The sequence below is a fragment of the Rattus rattus genome, chromosome 3, assembly GCF_011064425.1.
Source record: "Rattus rattus isolate New Zealand chromosome 3, Rrattus_CSIRO_v1, whole genome shotgun sequence".
Classification (NCBI taxonomy): domain Eukaryota; kingdom Metazoa; phylum Chordata; class Mammalia; order Rodentia; family Muridae; genus Rattus; species Rattus rattus.
This window is the reverse complement of record NC_046156.1, coordinates 193,076,436-193,089,336: the sequence shown is the minus strand read 5'-3', so window position 1 is coordinate 193,089,336 and position 12,901 is coordinate 193,076,436. Positions and strand designations below refer to the sequence as shown.

The 12,901-nt window shown below is 36.3% G+C and overlaps 1 protein-coding gene across 1 annotated transcript in view; it reads left to right on the top strand.

The window, feature by feature from the left end:
* Positions 1 to 8,168: 8,168 nt before the first annotated feature.
* The window catches only part of Adamts6 (ADAM metallopeptidase with thrombospondin type 1 motif 6), a 217,821-nt gene continuing 213,088 nt past the window's right edge, over positions 8,169 to 12,901 (top strand). Inside the window, exon 1 of the mRNA XM_032898945.1 lies at positions 8,169 to 8,276. The gene's annotated coding sequence lies outside the window, so the exon portion shown is untranslated. The remainder of the gene's footprint in view (positions 8,277 to 12,901) is intronic.

Sequence of the window (12,901 nt, the reverse complement as noted above, 5' to 3'; positions counted from 1 at the left end):
TAAATTCATGACCCCAAAGTGTTTAATGAAACTTAATATATTACCTTTGGAGGAGCAAGTAGATTTTTTAAAAAATACAGAAAACTAAAAGTCTTAGGAAACTTGGGATATTGATGCATCCTGTCAGCAACAATAGATTTGATGCTGAGGGATTTAAAAGACCATCAACCAAAACTTTCATATCCAGCTAAAGAGTTAATAATAAGGACAGAATACATTTTCTGACTTGTAAATTCAAAATATTTCCTGCCTAAAGATATTGCCTAATGCTTCAACAAGTCATATTTCAAAAATAAAAAAAAAAAAAAGGCTAAGTCCAAGGGAGAGTAGCTGAAAGGAATCATACAAAGACATGGAGGGCAAATGAGCTTTTAAAAAAGTTATTGCAAGGATAAACATAATTTTGAACAATTGACATTTGATTTTTAAAATACATTTATGCTCAATGGAAAAATTTCCATAAAGTTATCAAGTTTGTAATAACTTCTTCATTATCAAATAGTCATATATACAGGCATTATGATATGTCTTCTACATATATATTACAAAATAGACATTGGATAGGAAAGGTAGCTTTGCTTTGTGTAAAAATGTTTCCTTGTTTGTTCTTTGTTTTGACTGGGGAAAATGATATTCAAGCTTCTGTAAAATGGCACTGAGAACTGGGTTGTTCCTTATTTCCTCATTGCTGGGTTTGCAAGCATGCCCACCACATTCAGTCTTTTAAAGTATATGTCCAGAGTGGTCTTAGGTGCTCTTACGTGTTATAGCAAACACTGTACTGGCAGAGCTGTATTCCCTGCTCCTACGATAATGAAAAGTTTAACATGTATTTATTTTTTCCCTCTACTTGCTTTATAGGTATGCAGTTTTTTCCAGTGCTACTTAGTGATTTGTCTGATTATAGCATTAATATTTAATACCAATGCCACAATCATTGGACACTTTAACACAATTATTCCATTTCCCAATTCCTGTGCTATATCTAGAACACATTCTAATTTCACAGATGTCAAATGCCTTTAGATTTATTTATTTCTATTTTATGTACATTAGTATTTTGTCTGCCAGTATGTCTGCCTGGTACCTGTAGAGGTCAGAAGAGGGCATTAGATCCCCTGGAAAGGGAATTACCAATGATTTTGAGCCACCATTTGACTGTTGGGACCAGAATTCAGATTTCTTGCAAGAGTAACAAGCACTCTTAACCACTGAGGCAGCTCTCTGGCCTTGAGTTACTTAGTTTTAAACCTTGGAAGAGTTAATTATTATTGTTGTCATTTTATGCAATTAGTGTTCATTTAGATGTACCTATATGTTTATAATTTTGTTAGTTTTTTATTCCTTCCCAAAATTATGAGCATATGTTGGTATATGTAGATTTAATTCATTCATTTAACTGTCTTATACACAGGTATAAGATTAAAACATTTCTTATTAATAATCTTTAGATTGTTTTCCAATTATTCATTACAACAAAAATATTGATATATTTATTACTAGAAGTTTATCATTTGTGATTTTTTAGAGATTGTACACTTAAAATAGATAGGTTTAGTAATTACAGTAGCAAAAAGTAGCTGGCGCTAAGCTCAGGGATAGAACAGCAGTCAGTATGTTGGAGTTCTCAGAATTGGTCTGCATTCTCTTGTCCCACATCTCACAAAATTGTAGGAGGTTCCTAGTTCTCCACACGTCCAATGCTCAACATCCTGAAGCTTTAACACATTTGTTCTTTATGAGAAGAAACGACTTACTCTTTCTGTGCTTTCTGTTGAGATTAAACACTTTATTATAGCCTATTGTTTATTAGCTTATTTTTTTCTTGTAACTTGTCAGTTCATAACATTTTTAATTATTTTTTTTATTTTTGTGAAACTTGTAAGAAAATTCTTTAAATATTCTTGATTTATCGTATGCTTTTGATGTCTATTCTTGTCCTAGATTTGTCTTATGTTTCTTATTTTTAGTGTTTTCTTAAATTTCATTTATTAAAGTTAGAGTAAATATTATTTAATAAAGTTGGGCTGTTCAGAAAGTATTAGAATTGGGGTTGGATAGATGACTCAGGGATTAAAATGTTTGTCAAGAATTAAGACCGGTATTCAGTTTGCCAGAAACCACATTTAGCTGGATGTATGAAGTAGCCCATATGTCTAATCAGCACATCTAAGGCAAGATGGGGGAAAAATAGGAGAATCTGTGGGAGCTTCCTTGCTAGCCTGGTGAATGCAATAGGTAAGAGATACTGCCTCAAGCAAGGTAGAAGGCAAGTGTTAGTACCAGAGGTCCTCTAACCTCTACATGTGTATCATACCATGCATGTCTCTACCCACACACTATATACACACATTTAAGAAGGGAACGTGTATAGAGTTGGCTTTTAATCTTACATAATTTATTTTTAGGCAGGGTCTCTAGCCCAGGCTTGCCACAGCTTCACTGTAGAACCAGGATGACTGAACTCTGTTCTCTCTGTCTCTGCTTTCCAAGTGCTACTACTGTAGACATGTACCACTACACCTGTTTCATGTATGTTGGGGATTTTCCCATGCCACCAACTATATTACATTCTCCTGCTTTTATTTTAATGTTTTTGAGACAGTGTTGAACTGTGTTGTCCAGGTAATCCTCCAATGTTTCTGCTTTATTCTCCTGACTACTAGGTTTGCAGGTAAGGATCAACAAGCTGGGTTTCAAATTGAATTTTAAAATATTGAATTTTATTTTAATGCCTCAAAGGAAGAATTAATAATATCCCATCTTGATAATTACCCTCTTCAATTTTACAAGCATAGAATCAGAGTTTTTAATCACATTTTGCTGAATATACACAGTTTACTTTTATGTAATACTTTATCCTTTAACCTAAAAATTTAACTTTAACTTACATATATTAAGAAATTCAGGTGTTGGAGAGATAGCTCAGTGGTTAAGAGCACTGACTCCTTTCCAGATGTTCTGAGTTCAGTTCCCAGCAACCACATGGTGGCTTACAACCATCTGTAATGGGATCCAATGCCCTCTTCTGGTGTGTCTGAAGACAGTTACAGTGTACTCACATACATGAAATAAATAAATCTTTAAGAAAAAAAAAAGGAATTCAAAGAATCTCTCACTCCTTTTTCAGTCTTTTTAATATACACATGTATTTATTCATATCTCTCCCCTAATTTTTTTGTGTTTTTAGTGCTAGGATCAAACTTACATGCCAGGTAAGTGCTGTAATTTCTATTATTCTCCTATTGGTTTTCTGAATGTGCTTTGTTCACTTAAATTTATTACCTTTTAAAAGAGCACTTGAAAAGTTTCATTTTTTGAGAGTGTAACTATAGGATCTTTTAATTAAATGAAGAAAGAAACAAAAAGCTATAGGGTAAAGTTTTGAAAGAAATACTAGTTATAAGATTTTTGAAGAATTTCTACTGTAACTGCAATTCACTGGGAATTGAATTTTCCCTTTCCTGTAGTGTTCAGGATTCAATCCAGTGCTTCATACCTGCTGGTTTAGTGTTCTACCACTGAGCTACATCACCAGCCTTCATACAGTTCAATTAAAACACTATGTGGTGGGCTGGAGAGATGGCTCAGCGGTTAAGAGCACCCGACTGCTCTTCCAGAGGTCATGAGTTCAATTCCCAGCAACCACATGGTGGCTCACAACCATCTATAAAGAGATCCGATGCCCTCTTCTTGTGTGTCTGAAGACAGCTACAGTGTACTTATATATAATAAATAAATAAATCTTAAAAAAAAACACTATGTGGTAATTGCTCTAAACTATTTCCATGCTAGCAGAAGTGTTGAGTATAATACTGTGAGAGCAAGGGGCTAGTGAGTAGGCTCAGTAGTGAAGGGCACAGCCTTCTCTTGCAAAGAACCTGTGTTTGGTTCCCAGCACTCATGCTGAGCAGCTCACGACCACCTGCATCTGCAGACCCAGGGTCTTCCAACGTTGGCCTCTTTGTAGACTTTCACTCAAGTATATATACCCATATGCAGACACATGATTAAAAATAAAGCTTTTTAAAAAGATGGCAAAACATTAATATAGGAAGGGAATAATGAGGAAGGACCTATAGATTAAAGAGATTTCAGGGGATGGTGGTTGAAGGAAATGTGGCCAAAATATACAAAATTTCAGGTAGAATAAATAAGTTCAAGAGACTTAGTTATAATAATAATAATGTATTATATACTTGAAAATTACTAAGTGAATAATTTGTAGTGTTTTACCAATAAAGAAACATTAATTCATATGATAAATATCTTGATTTGTCTTTTAAAATTTGTTATTTTTGCTGTCCTGAGGATCAAATCTAGAGCCTTATATATTAGGCAAACATTCAATCACTGAACCACACTCTAACCCTAAGTAGCTTGTTTTAGCCATTCTACTATGTATATGGGTGTCAATTTACATGCCATAAATATGTATCATTTATTACTTAAAAATATAAATAATAAAAGGGAGACATTTATATCATAAAATGCTTTTAGGTAGAACACAGCAGCAAGGACTTGTCTTTTCTCTGTATAACTACTGTTCTAATTTAACTGAAGGTTTACTACTAAAGCCTAGTGTAGAGGTACACACCTATAATACCAGCCATTGAGAGACCAAAGGAGGAAAGTTGCAAGTTTGATGGCAGCACACAATACTTAGACTGCTCTAGTCATTGGGAGACTTTGTCTCATAAAACAGAAATCAAGGTTTACTGGAAGTGTAGATATCAGGGACAGAGCACCAGAGTTTGGTATTTTTGTCCATGTTTGTCATCCTAGCACTTCTGAGGCTAATGCAGGAGGATTGCCATGAGCTCAAGGGGAATCTGGGTTTGGTAACCTAAGGAAGACTGTCTCAGAACACACAGGTTTGTGTGTGGAGACATTAGCACAGTATGTTTGCCTTTAATTCCATTAAAAAGATGATGACTTTGTGAGGAGAAATTTGAGTATTGCTACTTGGTTACTCAAAGAATTTATCATTGCTTTAAGAGGAACAGTAGTGTACTGGTGTTTAAAATGTAGTCCTTATACTTTACAACTATAGGAGTACTTAGTTAAGGCAATGACACGTCTGCACTTGGTTTTAAAATAATCACTGAAGTTGGATGAATAATGAGAACATAGGGAAAATAAGATAGGTTCTACTTCATTCAGTTCTTGTTAAAACCATGTGATGGCTATGTTGGGGGTCATTGTAATAAAGTTAAAATGTCCAAGACATATATAAAGTTAAATGGACACTCCATTTCTTAAACTAATAACTCTCCACTGCTGCTTGCTTATTATAGCCTTAGTTCCAGCATTTGGAGAAGGCAAGGAAAATTAGAAAATTTTCATTACTCTGTTTAGACGCAGGATGGCACTCTTTGAATAAGTAATTAGCCAAAGTCTACTTCTCACTGAAAAACCTACTTTACAATGCAGTTACTTCCTAGGGCCAATGAACTTAACGGAGAGGAAAAGCTTTTCTCAATATTATCTAGGTGATTGGTAGTGATGCCTTGATTTTACTTTTCTGTGCTGGCGATATTCATCTTAAACCAGTGTTTGTAACATTAAGGAAAGTTGAATCTCATATATTTAAAGGATGATTTTATGCAAAGACAGCTAGCTCTGTGCCACCTTTATTTTTTTGGTGTTTACTAGTATTACTATGAGGTCTAGCAATCTCTATTTTGCAGAGAGAGGAGAGAGAGAGAGAGAGAGAGAGAGAGAGAGAGAGAGAGAGAGAGAGAGACTGACTCAATGAATCATCTTTATTTAAAACTGTCAGTACCATCCACAGAACACATTTCCACTTTTACTATGCACTGAGCCAGATAGTGAAGATTAAGGTCAAAATGAGAGCTAGTCCCTGGGCAAATGTTATGGCCTTCCAACCCTTGAAAAATCATTGAAGTAAATGTATTCTTCTAGGTTCTCACCTATGCCTTCTTAAGCCATTCAAGGTTTTTCAGAACAATCACACCTACCACTTCTGGCGTAGGAAGGAAAAAAAAAAAAAAATCAAAGAACAACAACGTTAACAGAAGCTAGAAATTTAAGAACTGGTATTTAGAACGTGCCTTTCTCCTTATTTACATCCCTCAGGTCCAATTTCATTTTCTGGTTCTGACCATAGGAAATTGGCTGGGTGTTAATTAAAGACTGGAATTTCAAGGCTCAATTTTCCCCTCCCCCAACCTTGGCAACACTTAACCAACTCCCAAACCTACACTCCCCGGTACAGACAGATAAATGATGCAGCAGATTACACAGCTGAAAGGCAATATTTGCCCTGAGCTATTTTCGATTTTCTTCCTGTTTCCGATCCTTGCGCCAGACATTGTTTGCTTGCTTAGGACTTGGAAAGCGGTGGGGATATTTTTTTCTACAGTTTAATGCCAGGGGCTTTCTCCTGGTAAATGAAAGTGAAAGTGCCCGGTCGTGGTCGTATTTTATCTTTAAGGGTTGAACTGGCAGCTGATGTGGAGGGGGAGGTGGGATTGGAAAGCTAGAAGAACCGGTTCTGACATTTTGTTTGTTTATCTTGAGATCTCAGCAGGACTCCTGTCCTCGCCGTCCCCCCCACCCCAACCTTTTTTGGGGGCTGATTTAGGCTTTATTTTCTTTTGAGCACACATTGAAGCTTCTCATTCAATGTACTACAAACAAACAAGCAAGAAAAAAAAAAAAAAGCCCTCACTTGTGGCTTTCCCTGTTGCAGTTTAAAACACCATCTAACTCTCATCTGGAAATAATGCACCACTCCCCACCCCCTTTTCCTTTTATAGTTTCACATAACCTGAAGTCGATAATCACATGGAAAATGTGCAGGTCTCAGTTTCGTTTAGTTTTTACTCTTGTGGTGGTATTTTCACTTGTTGAAGTATGCATTCAACACACAGTCGTTTTGTACACGTTTTAAGTCTTGAAATTTCGCTCTACTGATCTGACTCCTTACATGACAAATTTTATGAATAACTTTTAAATATTTATTGTAGAGATTAAAATAAAACAAACAAAAGTCAGAGAATGACACCAAAAATTCTAACAGTGACATTAGTCTATCCCCCTCTGCATCCCCCCTGCCAACAGCCGCCGTGCCTTTCCTTTTTCCAAGAAACTGTAATAACAAACCAGACAAGACTCCGCAAGAGGTTAGAGGAGGAGGAAATAGGCGGGGTGGGTTAGGGGAGAGAGGTTAGAGGGCCAGAGTTTCTCTCATTCACAGGGTGGAAAAGTTGACATTGTCTAAGCCCTTCTGAATGGCTGGTAGTTGGATACCCCGATTGTACCTCTACCTCCCCTCCCCCTCCACGTGACGACCCAGGACACATGCGCACCCGACGCAGCCCAGGCACATCTGCAGACTGACGTCAGTTTGTTCTGCCTCTGAGGAAAGCTGCCAAAATTTTCTTCTGCTGCAATTGAAGTTGGCTTGGGGCCGGCAGTGAGCTCGAGGGCTACTTCAACAAAACTTTTCCTGCCCTTCCTGCTCCTCTTGTCTTCTCTCTCCTGATACCTTTTGATGCTCTGCACATGTTATTTGCATAGCAAAGGCACTAAGCTGTCCAGGAAGAGAGGGCACCACTTCCACCCCCAATAAGCCTTTCCCCTCTTCTTTCTTTTTTTTTCCTTTCCTTTTTTTTGGGGGGGGGGGGGTGGGCGGGGGAGGAGTTGGGGGTTGCAAAGCAAGTCTCAGGTTGATAGCCTTGGATGAATTGAAAGGATTTTTTTCTTTTCTTTTCCTTCTTTCTTTTTCTTTTTCTTTTTTTCTTTTCTTTTCTTTTTTTTTTAACTGCCAAATCAGAAAGTCCTTTCTCTAAAGCTCCAGTTAGCGAGACTATAGGGTTTTATTCTGGCTGCAGAATAACTGGCTGGTGTGGCTTTGCAAGGGGGCGGGGGGGTGCAAAAAGAAAAGAGAAAAGGGAGTACGTGAGCCGTCCAGTGAAATCTCTATTGTTTGAAATTTACTTTTTATCAGAATTTGAAGATGAAAACGGTAAGGAAGACTTCACAATATTCAATGAAACCTTAAAAAAAAACCCAACAACTTGTGCTTTGCTTATCTTCTGAATAACGCTTAGATCTCTCTCCCTCTCTCTTCCCCTCCCTCCCCCTCTGTGTGTGTGTGTGTGTGTGTGTGTGTGTGTGTCTGTGCGCGCGCGCGCGCACCCGCGCGTGCGTGCTTTATGGCAAGAAGTGAGTTTGACTAAACTCACATTACAGATAGAAATCTTTTAAACTCTAGACTACTCGTGGACGTAGAATTCCGGGGCTTACAGGTATTTTATAATGTGAAAATACGCGCTTATTGTATGAATTTACATGTTGTATGAAGTGGACTTGATTATGATCATCGTGGACTTTTAACTAGTCACCAGATAGTGGTGAAGAAGGTAATGATGATGTGTGTTTTTTAATCGATTTCCAGATTTATGCAATTGCCTTCTGAAAATCCGTTTCATGTCAGCGTCTTTAGTATTCAGACAAGTGCATATTTCATGCCTGTGCTCTCAGGGTAGCAGTATTGTGCTGGCTGTAGCACCGATGCTCTAGGATATGGTAAGCTCTTAATAGGCTAATCAAAGAGATGAAAGCGTGTGGTTTTGATTTACTTTTGCCCACTTGGGCCATGCTAGACTCATAACCCTCTGGAGCCTTGTTTATCAGAGTATGTCTGTATATATAGTATATAAGACTGAAATTCAGTGATTTGGGAGAGAGAACAAGAGTGTTGAAGAAGTATTGGAAAATCTTTCTTAAAATATGTGCTATAATTTCTGTTTTTGATAAGTTGTCCACTTGTGTTAGGGGTAAAGAGAGCAAGCCAGAGTAAGAAAGCACACTGAGAGGGAACAAGAGAGTAAGTTTCTTACTCTTGTTTTTATTTGAGCTGCTGGTGCAACGCGTTTGGGCCAAATGCCAACTGTCTGGGTCACACGCGTTTTATCCAAATAGATTTAGCGCTGCTGTCTGGAAATGGGCTGCTGAATGTTAACTTTAGGATCAACTCAACCAGGGCAGCTCAGACTGTTACCCTCTGTCTGGATGAAGTGGAATGGGAAGGGGGGTGGTGTGAGGGTGTGCAGAGAAGGGGGGAGAAAGGGAAACCAAACCATTGCTTGGAACTTTAAAAACTACACTGAATATAATTTTCAATTCACTCTCTTATGTTCAGAGTTTTTGAACTATATTTTCTCTCTTTTTCATTTCTTTTCTTAAGTTTATATTGATTAGACTGAAATGTTTAGTGGTGAATTTACAGTCTTAAAATTCATGATAGGAAAAGAAAAGCAATGTAAAACTGGTGCACTTGAAGGCAACTTAGAAAATTAATTTTGAAGATAATTATTTTCACCAAAGTGATAGTTCAGTCTTGTTTATATTAATTTGGTGCTTAGTTGTGAGTATTAGTGATTTTTTTTGAAGTGTGCTACATTAAAACAAATCATTCATTTATCATAAATGGCATCAGATTATTCTGTATAGATGTATTAATCTGTTTTGTGATTCCTCAGAGGAAATCTTCCAATCATTAAGACTGAAATATAGTAAATTATTTTTATGTTTGGTCTAAAAACCTGCAAAATTCATGCCTATTCTTGTCTGTCCTTACTACTTCCTTTTCACTTCCTTAGCAACCAAAGGTAGCTACTAGTGGTTTAGGTTGGGTCTGGTGCCAGATCTCGTTGTTTGTGATCTCAGCAGCAGATGAATTGAGTTGTCATGTTAAGGAAAGTCAATAGCATATTTGGATTTTGTGGGAAGGGAGAGAAAAAAGATGTAGATAATTCGTAATAGTTTTATAAAAACAAATCCAAAACCAAAGTTGGTTATCAGTGTTTTACACTAATACCAAGAAAGAAAAAAATCATTTTTTAAGGAAAAAGCTGTTTCAATACAAGTAGCTTGAATTAACCTTTAGCTTTGAGAGAATTGTGGAATTTAGAGATTTAATTTGAGAAAATTTGTTTTGTACTTTCGCTTTACTTAATAGTTAAGTTTTGAATATATTATGTGTTTAATTATACTTTTCTTTGGTGACAAATCTTACAAAGTTTATAAATAATCAATATTCTCTATAATTAGAACGTGATTGTGACTTTAGAATACAATAGTTAGCAAATATTTGTTGAGAGAAAAAAATTGAAAATGAAAAGTTTTCCATGTATGAAAATAGAGAACCTGAAAGATCCATGATGTTGTTGCTTTTCCATGGCAACCAAATCAGCTTTAAAATAAATGATCAGAGTTAAGATGGATGAAAATGTTGGGATAGTTAAGTATGTTGTCTAGCTTTCTAATAACAGTTAATGAGAGGAAGTCATTATGTTAGCGACTTCTATATCGCTTGAGTGGAAAGCCAGGCCATAAAGGAAAACCAAGCAAGAGGCTTCAACTAGGGCAGACTACTGCGAGAATCACTGTAGTATAAGTTGTCTGGTATCATTTCTTCTACAGAGCTAATATAGCTTAAAAATATGGAAGCAGTTAAATTACCCTTTAACTGCTGGCTGCTATATTTATAGTAGGAATAAAACTCATATACAAAACGTCAAAGTAAACTGGACATTTTTGCTTGTATAATTATCATAGCTGAGGGGCTCCACTCTGCTTTAAAAGAGATGGCAGTTTCCATATTGGATCCATGTTGTTCTACTATTCCACATTTTCCAGGGAAGGAGGAATATGAAACTATTTTTGAAGGAAAAACTTTGAAAACTAATGCTGTATAATAAAAGGGGAGAGATAACTTTTATTTAGTCACTCCATTGAAATATAAACATGCTATCTGGTGTAATCTAATTTGTTCTCTCAGAGAGTCTTTGTGAGGTATATATTACTGTCTTGATTTTATAGTTGAGAAAACAGATACAAGGATGTTTTGTCACTTGAAGTCAAACCATGAGTAACAAATCTTTGTTTCCCACAAAATAACAATACTGCTGTTCCTATACAAATTGAAAGGTTTACTGCATTGTGATTTCTGGATAGTTATTTAGCATTTTAGTGTTAGGTGAACTTTACAAACTATTTTTTCTCCACATACTTTATTGTGGTGTCTAGATTAGCTTTCCCAGTAGATGTCAGGAAGTAGGCTAACACATTTCACTTGTACTGTGTGGGTGACTGAGAGTGATTAGATATTCTAGTTATAATTTTAATTGAGCTCTTGCCACCTGAGCACTAATATATAGTGCTAAGTTTCCTCTCTGACCATTGAGGGCTTAAAAGATAATGAGGAGGGAGGAGAAAGGACTCTAATTTAGAGTGTCCACCTACCCAATACTCCATCTAGTGATGAACAAGACCATACGCTGCAGTCTGTTTAATGCAGGAACTCCTGTTCTTTCTGTTATGGACCAATGCCCTTCTTACTGGACAAGTCACTTCAGTTATTCACGTTCCTATTAATGCTACTGGCCTAGTTAACTTAGATGTTTATATGATAGTCTTAGGAAAGGTAGAAACTCAGAAACTTCTCAATGAACAACAAGAAATTTCTCAAGACAGGAAATGTTTTCTAAATCAAGCCCACTGTCTTATAACTTTGCCATTAGTTTCAGTGTCCAAGAAGACAAGAAGAAAAGTGTGGATCATTTAATATAAATCTACCATGAATGCTAGAAAATGAACTCAAACATTTAAATGAAGATTAAAATTTAAAGTAAATGGAGGACCCATTTGATGTCAGATGTTATTACTGAAAACATTCTAGTGATGTGAAAAAACTAACACACTAAGGCGGAATGTTATTCATGATACAATAATTATACATTAATATTTCATGGTTAGGCTTGGAGTAACCATATATGAGATAGTTGCAAACCAAGACAATGATTGGTTTATTTATTGTAATTGAATAAATAGTAGGATTTAATTCATAGATTTTTAAACTTGAGTATGTACATTTTGTCTTGCCTAAATAGAAATAGAAGTTTTAAAATAAAAACTGGATGCAAAGTTGCTTTAAAAAACTGTTCATAATAACAAATTTCACTTATGAATATATTATACAACATGACTGTAGAGAACTACTACTGAATATTCAAAGTAGTACCTTAAGTTAAAAAGGTAGTATAATACACAAAAACTTAAGCTTTTTTTAGCCAGATAGCCATGTTATATAAATATGAACTCACTTGTTTTCCAGCTACTTGATCTTTGTGAATGCCAATTTCTGTGTGTGCTAATTCATGGCTGTGTTAGTTATTGATTACTGCATAACAAATACAAAGTAAATAACTTAGCACATACCCACAGTGCCAGGTTCCGTGAGTCTAACTGTGACTAACTGTGTCCTGGTGAGGCTATAATCTAAGTATTGGCAGAGACTGAGTTCTTTGCAGGAAGCTCACTGGTGAAGAATGGACTTCTAAGTATTCTGGGGCAGGACTCAGTTACTAGCACGCTATTGGTTTGGGCAGGGGGTGGGGTGAGATGGAGGGTTCAGTTTCTTGTCAGTACTAGGTGGAGGTTGCTTTGACTTCCTTTTTCTGAACATCTTAGTATTAAGTCGCTTCATCTAAGCCAAGGAAACAAAGTCCAGTACCAAGATTCTGAGCCAGAATCTTGCAATCAAATCATGGAAGTGGCATCCTTTCAGAATTGAGATATTTTCTTGATGAAAATTAAGTTATTCAGAGGATAAGTATGACAGAAGAGTATGGCTATTAAGAGACAGCCCCATTGATTCTGGCAGTCTGTCTGCCTTACTACAGGGTGCTATTACTTTGAAAGTGAAGACTGAAGGAAGTAATCTATATTTTAAATAATTTATTTTTGGTCTGACCTTTAGCTGCTTTTCTATGTATTTAGGCTTCTGAACAGGAACCAGATTTACTATTTCCGTTATTACTAATGTCAGTGCCCATTTGCTCCATCTGCACCCATTTGCCATCTAGAC